Below are 15,499 nucleotides of genomic sequence, written 5' to 3' on the forward strand. Positions count from 1 at the left end.
TCAAAAGGGAGAATTATTATACATCTCCATGCAGCTATGATTGAGTTTTTACTTATTGATTTTGTCCATGATGCCAAAGAAATAATCAAACACGTTTGGAGTTTCACATCTCTTTCCATTTTAGAAAAGAAAGAGATTCTCCATATCCAACCACTTGTAGCGTCGTATGTTTTACTTTTAAACTGGATTTTGTCCACTTGAAAAAAAGAAAAAAAATCTCCATCAACAGTACATCCACGTTTTTACCCAATATGTTTCATTCAGTCACTCAGATTGCTCTAGCAATCAACTAATGATTTCAAACAACTAATGAAAGAACACATCAAGAGCCTGTGCTCTTGTGCGCTCTTATCAGTCAGGTACTCAAACAACAATATTGCGAACATGGACACACTTAAAAAAAAGCCAGCTAGCCTTTTTTACTTAACATTTTGAGAAACGAATATAGAAAAAAACGTGGATTTTCATGACAAGCAACTATCAAGTCGACTTTTCAAGTCGGCTTTTCAAAGGTTAGTGTAAACCTTCCTGCCTTGAAATCCTTACACCCCCCCACCCCCCCCCCCCCCCTTCTTATCTTGGAAAAATTACACAATGGGAACTATGCACAAAAACAAATTCCACCCACTTTTTTACTTGTGACAATAAAGTTTTGATGCCGAGCTGTGTGCCAAAAATAGGAGATCTATGTTGCGCTGTGACACGTTGTGAGCTTGTAGATCGCCCATTTTCGGAGTGTGACACCTGCACAGAAGCAAGCATAAAATGGCTTGTATTTTAGTTCTACTGGATCTCTTCTCCACTAGTCCCTCCCTAACATTCTAGTCTAGTCTATACTGACTAGTAAACAGTGTTGTACCCGAACGCGTTCAAACAACGATAGTTCACGAACACGTTCTCATTTGGGCTGAACGTGAACTGAACGTACTGTATTTCTGCCTGTTTGAACAACCTAAATACACAACGAATCAAGCTACGAAACAGTGTAACTGCCATGACCAAATCAGCTAAAAGTAACTTCATTAATGATAAAGCTCAGGAAAACAAAAACAATCCTCATGAGCTCTGGAAGCTACTAAACAATCAACTAAGCTATGGTCAGAAACTAAAAACCAGATTTTCGAACATAAACATCAAATTGGACAACACTCTCATCACTGACAACCTTGATGTGGCCAACTACTTGAATATCTTCTTTACAAACATAGCAACAACTCTGGTTAACAAACTGCCCTCCCACTCTGGGCTCTTTGGTGTAGAGCACATTACAACCTTCTACAAAAACCTAGGTGTTTGTAAAGACGATTTTAAACTAGTTATGGTAACAACTGATGAGGTAATTAAGAAACTGAGTGCCCTCCAACCCCACAAGGCCACAGGCCATGACAACATTCCCTCCAAATTTCTCAGAGACTCAGCCATCTCTATAGCTCCAATCATCACCCACATAGTAAACCTCTCCATCAAACAGGGACAGGTCCCCCAAGATTTCAAACTGGCCAAAGTAACCCCCTTGCACAAGAAAGGGAGTAAATTAGACCCCGGCAACTACCGCCCTATTTCTATTCTTAGTTCCATCTCGAAAGTGATGGAAGAAATTGTCTATGAACAGGTTGAAAAGTATCTTGCCACTAATAAATTATTGTACGAGTTCCAATCTGGCTTCAGAACATCCCACTCCACTGACACATGCCTTCTCTATTTGAGCGACCACATCAAACAAGAGGTGGACGCTGGCAAATACTGCGGCATGGTCATGCTGGACCTCCAAAAGGCTTTTGACACCGTGAACCACTCCATACTGGTTAACAAGCTAAAAGCAATTGGTTTCGATAGCACATCAGTGAGCTGGATGCAATCCTACCTGGAGGGGAGAGAACAGATGGTGGAAGTGAACGGAACACTGTCCCCCCCCTCCCAGTGAGCTGTGGCGTTCCACAAGGAAGCATACTAGGGCCTCTACTGTTCCTAATATATGTAAACGACATGACTTCAGCCTGTGACTGCAACTTGTTCCTGTTCGCAGATGACTCAGCACTGCTGGTCTCGGACAGGGACAAACTGCAGGTTGAAAATGCCCTCAGCTCTGAACTCGGTAGAATCTGCACCTGGCTCGCTGATAACAAACTATCTTTACACCTGGGAAAAACTGAATCCATTCTCTTTGGCTCTATTAGTAATCTCAGCAAGGCAAATGGCTTCTTGGTTAGAGTGGGTGACAATGTTATCACACGTAAAGATGAAATTACCTACCTAGGTTCCATCCTGGAGGCTAATCTTTCCGGTGATAAAATGGCCACCAACGTAATCAAAAAAGTCAACCATAGAACAAGATTCCTCTACAGGATCTCCTCACTGGTCAACAAAAACACCTTGAAGACCTTAACAGGAGCCCTTGTACAGGGTTTATTTAACTATGCATGCACCTCCTGGTACCACAGCACCTCAAAGGCCCTTAAAACCAGGCTCCAGACTTCCCAAAACAAACTGGTCAGGCTCCTACTTGATCTAGCCCCCCGAACCCACCTCACCCCTGACCACTTCGACAGGCTGGAATGGCTTAGGGTCGACGACAGAGTACAGCATCTTGCAATGGGTCTGGTCCACAAGATTCGATACACCACCAAGATACCCATGTACCTGTCTAGATACTTCCTTAATGTTAACGAAGTCCACACCCACAACACCAGAGGGAGTGCAACGAACCATGTACAACCCAGATTCGGCACAAACAAGGGACTAAATTCTTTTCGCTCCTATGCCACCAAAATGTGGAACGCCCTACCAACTGTCATTAAGACATGCGAATCCCTTGACTCCTTCAAAACCGCTCTCAAAGGGCACCTACGGATGGCTGCAATTCGAAACTGGCCCCCGTAAAATCTGAATTCCCCCCCCCCCCCGCCCCCCCCTTTTTTCCCCTCACTGTATATATTTCTTTTCCCTTTTTACCTCCTTTTTGATGAATTCCTGTTCTGTCTATAGAAGTGTCTATTTGTACGTCTCTAAATGTTTTGATGATTTGAACATGGTGGACCCTATTGGAAACAAGTGTAATGCTTAATTGGGTCGTCCACTCACAGTTAACAGCCTTTGTATTGAGTTTGTGCTTGAAATGTACTGTAATTCTGCAAACTGTTAATAAATTCTTCAATCAATCAATCAATCAATCATTGTGAACGCATTAATTTCTGGTGTGTGTGAATGTCCCTTTCTCTCGTTCAACTTCGTTCAAGAGTGAGTGAGCCTTCCAGGCGAAACCCCCGCTAAAACACACCCTAACCAGTCCTTAATATCTAGCGGAAAACCCACCAATAAGCCCTTATCCAACACAAATTAACTAATCTTTCTCAAGCCGCACAATTTCACTGGAGCGCTCAGCGCGCATATGCACGCAGACAGCAGACACATACACAGGGGTGCACACTATTATTTTGGACTAGTACTCAAAGGAGCACCTGCCCATGTAGTTTAGCGCGCACAGTTGGGGGGGGGGTTGGGGGGGGGTTACAGACGTTCGTATCCTGCCACAACGTTATGCTGCTTTCACACGGGCAGATGCAACAGATGCAAAGCTACACTATTACACCTAGTCACAGACAGTGTCGTCGTTAAGCAGCAGTAAGGTCCGACTGGCAGCAGCTGTCCGTTTATCATTAGCACAACCACGAACGTCCAACACATATACAATGAATTACTCACCTAATGCTGCCTGCAGTGCAGGTTCCATATGTTTAATTCCAGCGTGTGTAACCTACATTGTCTAAGTGACAGGTGTCATTTTTTGGAAACATGAACTTTAGTTCAAAATGTTGAATTATGAACTATGAACTGAACTAGTTCCTTTTTAAATTTCTGAACTGAACTAGTTCATAAAATTTCCCAACACTGCTAGTAAATTGTCAGTATATTTAGTCTTAGTTACAGTCAGTCATCATAGCTTTTGTTTTGTTTTCGTTTTTGTTTAGTTACGGGTCCATTTGGTTCCATTTGTACACTCTCAGAGTTATGGGGGTCTTTGGAATTAAAAAAGTTTGAGAACCACTGCACATAACAGAACAGAGCCTTAATTACAGTAGTATCACCTTCACACATTGTCCTTCTGTCTGCATATAGCCCATTGAACGGTGCCGGCCTTAGGTCACAGCCAGCAACAGGGACAGGGTTTTGCGGAGAAAAGTTGACAAGTCGCACTTGACATCATTTCAAAAGCTGTCTGAGCTTAAAAATGCAACACAAGCATACAATCAAATATCTCTGTAGTTCATCAAGCACCTACATATGCCAATGTTTGTGTTCGTTCTTACTTGTGGATTATTTTGGAAAAGGGGAAATCAATAAGACGGCGATAATGACAGCATAAATCCGGGGAGTCTGGGTCTCGCTGTAGCACGCGCCCGACATGCATGAAACAACCAGGCTGAAATGGGTTTTCAGAACAATCCATTTTATAATTCCGGTCATCGTGGCATTCCAATTCTTTCTCCGTCGCCACATAATCTCTTCACTGCACTACGCCACAAATGTGTTTTGTTTAGAGACAGCTTTATACACAAGAGGCCATACACAAGAGTATTAGCAAATATTAAAGCTGTGAACAGATCGATTAACTAGGGTCATAGGGCATCTACACACAGACTAGGAATCTCTGTGTGATTCATTTCAGAAATTGGCTGCCAGACGAGAGGACTGGAGGTGAAATCAAATTTACACCACTTGTGTGACTATGTTCTGTTTTGGTGGTTCTCATGTCAAGGACCCCCAAATTATGTTGCTGTAATAAACCACCTAACTCTTTTTTTCATAAATCAATTAATTCTATTGAACACCCTTTATGCCGGTTGTGTGAAAAATATTGAACCAATAAAGTATTAAGAAGTGCTTCGGCGAAAACCTCCCAACTCCATTGGATCCTCAAACTATCTGTGAAACCAGCTAACTCTGCCCATTGAGCCATCTTTAATTTTATTTTTCATAAATCAGTGCTATTGAATACCCTTTATGTATGTGTGTTGGTTAAGAAAAATAGTGAACCAACAACCAATGCAATGAAAAGTATTAAAAAGCGCTTCAAAAAACGTCCACTTCAGCTGTTTTTTTGTTTTTTGAGTGGTGCAACCACTCCTATACGGAGCTTTGTGTGTCTCTGGGTCCCTGGCTGGCTGCCTGGCTCTGTCCGAGCACGAAAATAGCGTTAGGTTGGTTTTCAAGTGTCACTTGTTGTGGTGCGGCCTAACACACACACACATATTAACTGTATATATATATATATATATATATATATATATATATATATATATGACGATTTTGGGTGTGACACTACAGTACAGTGACAGTACAGTACAGGGATCCCCTGGGGTAGCCTGGTTAATAAACCAGACCGAATCAGCCGTTGGCAAAAAAAAGTTGCCTACCAGCGGATTACGGTCTGGCGAGGCTCAGTAGCACGCCTCTTTCCTACAGCAGAGAACAGGTCGGACCAATCGGGACACGGTATGCAATATAGGCGGGCTTTGGTACAGTGACGTTCAATGCTTGAGACTTTTGACTGACAGTAGCTCTGACCAATTGCGTCAAAGAGAAAATGTTCCCCGGGAAATGAAATCCAAGTGGAGCCAGCCCAGACTGATATACCGCGACAGTGTTGTGTGATATTAGTCTGGCTTATTAGCCAGGCTACCCCTGGGGACCCCCACACGGTAATTCTGTCATTTCTCAACCGTTTCGGACTTGGGACGGCTCGCCGGAACCGACCCGGCCCCCTGGGCGCCTTCCTGGGGGTCTGGATGTTCTGGGGACCCCCCAGGGACCCCCACACGGTAACTGTCATTTGACAGTTTCGGACGCGGGGCGGCTCGCCGGAACCAGGCACCCTGGGCTCGTTCCATCCAGTGACTACAGAGCATTATTGGAGGTGAAATGTTCATGTCAAGGACCCACAAATGTACATATATACATGTATTTGGTCCAGCATTTGTTTTTTTGCCAGGGATCTCCATGAGAGAAGATTTGACAAGACGCGTCTCATTTTTCCTAAAATAGCCGATCTACAAGTTCACAACACGGCACGATGAAACATGTTGTGAGCTTGTAGATCGGCTATCTTAAGTTCACGACACAGCACGAGTCACAACGCAATGCGTTGTGAGCTTGTAGATCGGCTATGTTCCAATAACTGAGTGAATTTTGCTGGGGACCCCTGGAACCCGCTCAAGGAACCCTGGGGGTGACAACCAATGCACGAGCACAACTGTGCACTACACACTACATGTGATTTGCCAAAAACTTGCTGTAAACGTCTGTAAGGACATGTAAAACTAGGCTTAGATTTAAGGCAGCAGTCTTCAACGTTTTTCAGAATCAACCCCTTAGCTCATGTTTATGTATTGTCTTGGTGTTATGTGCTATGTGTTGTTTTTGTGTGGGTGTTTGAACAGACTGTGAAGACAAATATCCTTCGGGACAATAAAGATTATTATTATATTTTAGCTAAGAGACAGATTAAGCAGGACCCCCACTACATATTCTAGAAAATTGCGTTGCAGATTAAACGTTTTCATAGATTGTATGGATAATGTAGACTTATTTGATCACCATCATCAGTGTTGTGTAAATTCATGTTTCAAATGTTAAATGTTTTCATACATTAAACCAATCAATACACAGACTTGACCTTCCACTCTGTACTTCTTCTGCTCTTTTTTCCCTCTGATCTACACCAAACCTCTTGGCCGAAAATAGCTGATCTGCAAGGCGTGATTTAAGGTCAAGTCGGAGTGTGTATCTGCCAACACACGTTGGTGGACCACACACACACAGACTGCTCTCTGGCTTGTTATCTGAAACAACACAACAGTCTCTAACAAGACCACTGAACCTCAGCCCCCGCATTCATCTCTTAGAGCAGTGGTTTTCAACCAGTGGTCCTTGAGGGGGTTCCAGGCGGTCGTCCCCAGCTAAATGATGGAGAGTCAATGGTAACTCTTGAGAGCGTACAATGAAACCAAATGGACCCGTACGCATACGGGTCCATTTGGTTTCATTTTTCGCTCTCAATAGTTAAATTAAGCAATATTACACGAGAGGGTGTGGGTTAACGTGATTATTGCCACGAAAGGGATGCGGTGAGGAACGAGACGAAGTCGAGTTCCGCAAGCATCACTGAAGTGGCAATAATCACGTTAACCCACACCCTCGAGTGTAATATTGCAATTATACAACAGTTACCTTTAAAACTAAGAAAGTCGCTGAAAGAATATTTTTTTTTAATGACAGATGTAGTCACTACGACCACAAATGTCCCAAGAAACTAGCTAGCCTAGCCACCGAGTTTGCTAGCGCTCTGGGAAAACAGAGCAGCTGAATTCTTTGTTTTGATTAGGTGGTGAATGGTGCTGGTTTAACCCACGGCTAGAAGGCTGTTTCAACCAATCAGATTGCTTCCTCGAAACGACCTGTGGTATAATTATTGTTAAACCTCTGCATTAGTTAATTTACAAGAAGTCTACACAATTAGAGAATGTAGAAGAAGAATTGTTATAAATCAACATTTGCCTGTTGTCTCTCATTGTGGACAAAATCTTATCCAACAAACAAAATATTCTAAGTTTTGGGTCTAAGAGGCAAAATGTCATCAAATGGTGGTCTGTGGCTCAAATGTTGAATAAATAATGGCCCTTGATCAGTGATGCAAATAGCCTGCATCCTGCATCCTTAAGCCCTAACCACACCAAAGTGTCACCATGCAACTCCTTGGGTCCAAACGGTTGCAAGGAGTTAACGCTAAAACCGTCTCGACCCTTGTGTGGTTTGGGCCATTGAATTCCATGCGTTGAAGACACTAGGGACGACACGCATCAGCACGCGCCAACGTGCAACAGGACATATCACACCGCAGGGACAACGCTAAAACTGCCTCTACCCTTTGGTGTGGTTAGGACTTTAGACTCACTAAATTGAGAAAGGACGCAATCATGTCACCCTCCGGGGGTCCTGGGATGCAATACTGTACTCTAACGTCGTTGAAGTAGGACTCATAAAATGTCCCTAGGACCCATCTAAAAGACTGGGCCCCGGGACCCATTACATTGAAAACCTATTTACATCACTGCTTGATATTATTTTTAACCCTTATGAGAACCACCAATATGCATGTATTGGTAACAGGACAGGAAAGCATATTTTTCCCACATAGTTTTTACCTATTGTTCAAAAATGGGAATTAAGTCAAAGTCGTACGATTAGTCACACACGTTACCACAGTGAAATTTGTTCTCCACATTTGACCCATCTCTTGTGGTGCAGTGAGCCGCAGCGTGTGCCGCGCTCTGGAATCATTAGTTGATTTGACCCCCAATCCAACCCATTGATGCTGAGTGCCAAGCAGGGTGGCATTGGGTCCCATTTTTACAATCTTTGGTATGACCCGGCCGGGGATCGAACCCCCGACCTCCCAATTTCAGGGCGGACACTCTAACCAGGCTCCTACTTGGCCTCACCCCCCGAACCCACCTCACCCCAGCCCACTTTGACAGGCTGGAATGGCTTAGGGTTGACGACAGAGTACAGCATCTTGCAATGGGTCTGGTCCACAAGATTCGATACACCACCAAGATACCCATGTACCTGTCTAAATACTTCCTTAATGTTAACGAAGTCCACACCCACAACACCAGAGGGAGTGCAACAAACCATGTGCAACCCAGATTCGGCACAAACAAGGGACTAAATTATTTTCGCTCCTATGCCACCAAAATGTGGAACGCCCTACCAACAGTCATTAAGACATGCGAATCCCTTGACTCCTTCAAAACCGCTCTCAAAGGGCACCTACGGACGGCTGCAATTCGAAACTGGCCCCCGTAAAATCGGAACCCCCCCCCCCCCCCCCCACCACCACTTTTTCCCCTCACTGTATACGTTTCTTTTCCCTTTTTACCTCCTTTCTTTATGATGAATTCCTGTTCTATTCTTTGACTATATAGAAGTGTCTATTTGTACGTCTCTAAATGTTTTGATGAATTGGACAAGGTGGACCCTCTTGTAAACAAGTGTAATGCTTTATTGGGTCGTCCACTCACAGTTAACAGTCTTTGTATTGAGTTGTGCTTGAAATGTACTGTAATTCTGCAAACTGTTAATAAATATTTCAATCAATCAATCTAACCACTAGGCCGCTGTTCTGGTTAGAGTGTTAAACCTTAATTAAACCTCCTAGTGCAATGGTTCTCAAATTAGGGTCCTTACCCCCAGGTTTATCATGTCCCCAAATGAATGTACAGACATAGAATTCCAGCTGTGGGGACATTACTTCAAAGCAGATGACCATGGGTTAAACTGGGCCAGAGCGAGAAGGAGCGCTGCTCCAATTCAGAGCTGTGAATCACTCATTTTCCTGTGAGGCAACACAGTGCACCACCAGCCTATGGCTTTTGTGTGTTCATAAACGGGAATTAATTAAACCCCCTAGTGCAATTGTTCTCAAATTAGGGTCTGCGGGGACCTCCAGGGGTCCTTGAGGGGGCTCCAGGGGGTCCCCAGCAAAATGTGTTGATATAGCATCAAAAACAGTTTCATAGTTTTAATCATACAGTATTTTATAGTTTGGCCATTCACAAACAATTCACAAACAAAATAGCCAATCTGCAAGCTCACAGCACGCCGTAGTGTGGCAGTGGGAGCTTACCTTGTAGATCGGCTACTTTCAAAACAATTGGAAACATGTTGAATTTTGAAAAATGGTGAATCATTTTCACTTTACCAACACAAATCCTCTCTTATGGGAGTGCCTGTGCCATACATTTTTTTCACATGGGGGTCAACCAATTAAACCAATTTGTGGGTCCTTGACATGAAAATGTTTGTGAACCACTTTGGCCCCTTTTCCACCAAAATAACTTTGGTTTTAGAACTGGATCCGTTCTAGATTCTTGGAACATTGGTGCTTCCACGGAACCGCCGGCAATTTTTTGGTTCCAGTTCCGAACGTTTAGGGTTCTGAAACAATTCATTTTTCAGTGGAAACACTATAGAGGGTATGCGCATGCTTAAAGTGAATGGCACATCGAGTGGCAAAGCAACAGGCAAAGTGAGTTTAACATTGTTTAATGTTGTTTAATGCAATCAGATAGGACTTTTCTGTTTGGATGCATGGGCTGTCAAGGCCAGAAAGTATTTTTTTGCCACTCAGTAGGCATTCCTGCATAACTTCCGGGTTTGATGATGATGTCACGCGCATACTCTATAGCTCTGAACTGGTTCAAACCAATTTAATTACACTGCTTTCAAAAACCCACCTGTCAAATCTTATAGATACACCCGTAACCTCTACAGCAGGGGGTCCGACCTAGACCAAAATGTAGACTCTCGTAGATGTATTTATTGATTCTGACATTTTCAATCTACGAGAGTCCAAAGACTTATAACCTTTGGTCGGTCTCGGAATCTGTCCTCGTCTCCCCAAATGAGTGCAACTGGTTGTGCAACTGTTGCTCAGTTGCAATGGAGGACAGATTCCGAGACAGAGTGGATAAAAACACGTTTTTATTGAAAACTACGTATCTCTGGGTTTCCGAACATTCCCGGAGAATAATCGGACAGTTGGGCAACCAGGAAAGCACCTTAGATTTTGCATGTATACAAGTTACTTTGACGCAGGGGGTTTCGCTCTACCCACCAAATGTTATAAGTCTTTAGACTCTCGTAGATTGAAAATGTCAGAATCGATAAACACATCTACGAATCGATAGTCAAAATTTTGGGCTAGGTCCGACTGTCCGGGACCTCCAGGAGGTCCTCAGAGAGTCAGAGAGTAACTACAGGGGTCCGCCAAACTTTTGTGTAGAGGGGAAAGCGCAGACCAAGTACAGCCAACGGTGACTAAGTATTGAGGGTTTAAAAAGTTAACTGTCTGAAACATGAACACAAATCCAACATAAGATAAGGTATGTCAAACAAGTCTATGAAACTATCTATGGAAAAAAAGTAATCTGCAACACAATTGTATTCAATATAGGCCTATAATAGGCCTGTAGTGGGTCTCTGCTTCTCTCTCAGCAAGGGGGTCCTTCCCTTGGCCTGAAAAACAATGAGTTGCTCACTGGCTCATGTGGCATGACAGCATGACTATGAAAACCTTGATCTATTCTAGGCCTATATTCTGCAGTGCACACAAATACAAATGATCTGTTATTATGGTTCGAAAAGCATATTACAAGCATGGCAAGTGAATATTCTCCAGTCCTTTCAGTGACAGTCAGAAGCCTAGGCGATAACCTACAGTAAAGCTCAAACATGAAAGGGGACGTTATCACACTCACTGAGGCGGAATAATATAATAGGGGCGTTTAATTTAAAATGCGGCCGCCCAGACCACCACGCAGCCAGCCCACTTAGGCTACTTTCCCCCATTTATATCATTCTTTCTCGCAATGCAAAGTCGTCAAAGTCTCATTTGTTTCCGCATCCATTGTGAATACAGTATTCCTCCGCCCCAGGCTTTAGCCCTAGTAGCGTAATCTGACTAGGATGCAGGGACCATCTGTTGCCTGCACACAAAGGCACACTGCAGCGCCTATGCCGACAATATGAACTGACAATCACACAATAACACGTGTGATCAGAGTCAACGCTCACCTGCACAAGTTGAAAGGCTTTTCGGCGTACGGGTCGGCGCGTTTTAGCATCATATAGATAAAAGGATTTCTCGTTCGGTGCCTTGTTTAAATATAGCCTGGCTTATTGTTTCCCCCTGAAACTATATGGGCAGCAGCACATCATCACACAGAATGAACTTGTTGCTAGGGAAATCTGATCAGACGCTTAGAGCTCAAGGCGTGCGTATTTACGGGGTAGCTTATGTGACTGACAGCAGTGACAGGCAGGGCAGGCCTTCTGCCACAACACAGGGCGGGGCTCACTGGTGGAGGAAAAGTACCGAATTTTCTTTTACTCAAGTAAAAGTGTCAATAGTCTAGAAATAAATACCAGTGTTTAAAGTGTACTGTGTAGCCTCTGAGTAAATGTAAAAGTAATTCATGTATAATGTCCCATTACACAAATTCAATATGTATAGGCCTACCGTTTTATATATTTTATAAATAATACTATTTTTAAATAGCTGAAGTAGGCTAAAGTGGTTATGTTTTGTAGTAATAATCAGCCTACAATATTTGCCTCTGAGATGTAGGCAGGCAGTAGCCACGTACAATTTGCAACACATTTTTTTGTATAATGGGTTGAATCTGGAGTTGCAATATTGAGTTCCAATTTCTGCTTGTTAAACTCACCAACATTGCAGCTGTAGGCAAGCTTGAATTATCCTCTTTCATCTGCAAAGCGTTTGTTTCATAAAACTCCACCATAGACAATAGCCTCATATGTGCCCTCTCCCTACGCTCATTCTGTAGCAGAATGATCATTCTGATCATTCTGCTACAGAATGAGCGTTTAGCAGAATGAGCGTAGGGAGAGGGCACATATGGGGCTACATAGACAATAGACATGTTAATGATGTTAATGAGCTACTTTCTGTCAAGAAAGAAAGTGTTGGAGTTTGGAAAGTCGAAGTCGCTGAACGGCCCTGCATACACCTGTTGCACATAATGCAGGAAAAGAGGGACCCCCTGGACTCCTGGGTGTTCCACTCAATCCACTGTAGCCTGGCTAATAAGACAGACTCAAATCACAAGGTCGTGTGGTGGCTTTTTTTTTTGCCATGAGCTGATTCACGTCATGGCTTTAGCCAGGATAGTCCTGCTATCAATTAGATATACAAACACGAATAGTATTGTCCTTTGACATGGACCAGATGGAACACCATATTAATTTATAAAGCACTTAAGTAAGTAAGTACATTTTATTTATCGAGCACCTTTCGAAACAAGGTTACAAAGTGCTGAACAGTGACAAAATATAAAACAATCAGGTTAAACAACATAGTAGTAAAATAATGCAAGAAATATATACACACATATATATTATATATACACATACATATATGCAACATAATCAATACTCAAAGATGTAACATGGAGACAAAACAAACAGACCTGCAGGGGAAATCAAGTGACAACATGGGAAAAGTATTTACGGAACAAAAACGTTTTTAAACTGCTTTTAAAAATGTCAACTGACGTGGAATTTCTCAAAGGCAAGGGCAGAGCGTTCCACAAGGTAGGAGCAACCACTGCAAAGGCCCTATATCACCTTTTGTCTTTAACCTAGTCACTGGGATTGGAAACATGCTGGTGCTGTTGTGTGTTTCCAGTTCAAATCAGCTGCTGAGCCAATCAAATTATGCTGTGGGACGTAAACCAGTGTTCCGGGGGCAACCAGTGGTCTTTGAGGGGGTTCCAGGTGCTCCCGTTAAACTTAAATGGAGAGTTGGTAACCAAATGGACCCTTATAGATCTTTGTGGTGCTATATCAGGGCAAGTCGTATTCAAGGCCTAATGCAGTAACCATGGTTGGACAATGAGGACAATGATGAATGCAATAATAATTGCATACCCCATATTTATTAACATAAACAATCAGAAAATAGCACTTGATCATGCAGAATTTTTATTTAATAAGTAGATTATAACATGGCTGTCAACAAGGAACTTCCCCAGCAAGCAAGATTATAGTCCCACTGGAAGTGTGGAAAGGGAGTTAGTTGAAGGCACGGTTGGTGTTGCTGGCTGAGATTTGGCGAGTTCTAACTTCTGGGAACTCGGATTACTGGCTGCTAGCCTCACCATTACGAAGCCATTCTGTGAGCCGTTGAAGGTCACCGTTTTCCAGTCTGTGTTTTTGGTTCCTTAATGCCTCCATAAACTTCAGTGTCTCCGCAGCTGAGAACGTTTCACACTGGAGACGGGATTGGAGAATTCTACCACACTATCCAAAACAACTGTCTTTGCCGGACAGGTTTCTTTCATGAATTACATAGTGAGTTCCTAAAGCAGAGAGCTCATATAGCCCCTAAGGCAGATACAGCTTCTTTAGCTTGAGTTGAGTATTAAGCTGCCATATCCGCCCGAGGGGTTAATACACTATACAGCAGCTGACCAATCGGCACAAACTTGGCGCCCTTATTCGCTTTCACCCCTGGCAAATAAAGGCAGTATGTGATAAATTCATCCACTGCTGAGGGTCAGTGTGCTTTCCCAGCCTTGAGCGGTGGTCCCTCGCTATTTTTTCTTGGCTCCCAACATCTGAGAAAAGCTGCCTGGGCCCCAATCTCCCTGATGTGTACGCATGCACGCACGCACAGACACACGTGTACATCTTTCTCAGTCATGTCTAGATCTCACAACTTTATTACTGTCTGTGAGTCAGGAGGATGCTACATGTGGGAGTTTGTTAGCTAGGTTGCAGGCACAGGATCACATGATCTCACATTGAGAGGTAGAGACAGTCCGCTGGTGAAAAACAGTATACCTCTGGCACAGGTCATCAAGCTGCAATCCTGTGGAAAGGCAGAGTAAAACCCTCAGTTTATATTTACTGTAACTCTGAGAGTATACACATGTAACCAAATAAGGGTCAATTTGGTTAATGTTGCACACTCTCAGACCAGAGCTACAAAATGGATAAATGAATACGTTGAGTACAATATTAATGGCACATTAGTTGTTGACTGTTGTACAAGGACAAACACCGTAATGGACTGTTTGTTTGTGATGATGCAGAATTCTAAGTGCTGGACAGCTCGGGGCTCAAGGTCAGAAAGAGCCACATCCCTGCGGCAGGTCAAAAAGCAATAACAAAAGAACAAAAATTGCATTCATAGTGTAAGACTCTCAAGCAAGCAACTGTTCAAAATGTTACTTGCACTTTGTACAGACAAGTGAAATTGAATTGATTGAAAATTGTAAGATTGCAGAATGGGTACCTACAGTTCAAGGAAGGTACAGTACAGGTCAATACAAAAACTGCTTAGAGGATAAAACCCCACTAAGGACTAAGGATTAAAAAAATCACACTTGTGTGAAGCGAGGGGCGTTCTTATCATTATATCACATTCCGTGCTCAGCCAATCAAATCATCGCTATGGGGTAGTGATGATTTGATTGGCTGAGCACGGAATGTGACACAGGGCGCAGGCACATATACGCGTCAAGAGGCGGTAAGAAACTTGTGTTTCCAATGAAAGGAGAATTTACGTCATACAGTATAGAAATATGAACAAAAAGTATAAACAAAAACAATTATAGAATGAGTATTTGTATAATATAGCCTACCCACATTGATTGAAGGTAATTCAATTAGGCTACATTACGTCTGATCACTCAGGATTGTTTCCAAGTTGTTGAAATGTGATATAAATGGGTTTCCATCTAGCATGGAATTTCTAAACTGAGCCTAATTGGGAATTTTACTTTTTCAAGCTTTAGAAAAAAACATCATGTCTACCAGCCAGGTGGATATGGAGGGGAGGTTGGTTTCCACAATGAGCAGAATTCTCCTTCGTGCCAGAAATGGAAGAAAATGCGATTACATGTTGCATGGGTGG

General features: G+C 43.0%; 1 protein-coding gene across 6 annotated transcripts in view; it reads right to left on the bottom strand.

Annotated features, from left to right (window-relative positions):
- eys (eyes shut homolog) overlaps positions 1-15,499 on the bottom strand; it is a 580,966-nt gene that overhangs the window by 376,094 nt on the left and 189,373 nt on the right. For 5 of the 6 annotated variants that reach the window (XM_079513211.1, XM_079513213.1, XM_079513210.1 and 2 more), the window contains exon 1: positions 11,635-11,841. The exons of the other annotated variant lie outside the window; for it this stretch is intronic. The gene's annotated coding sequence lies outside the window, so the exon portion shown is untranslated. Of the gene's footprint in view, positions 1-11,634; positions 11,842-15,499 lie in introns of those variants that run through there. 6 annotated transcript variants of the gene reach the window in all.

Source organism: Electrona antarctica (assembly GCF_951216825.1).
Source record: "Electrona antarctica genome assembly, chromosome: 10".
NCBI classification, from domain to species: Eukaryota; Metazoa; Chordata; class Actinopteri; order Myctophiformes; family Myctophidae; genus Electrona; species Electrona antarctica.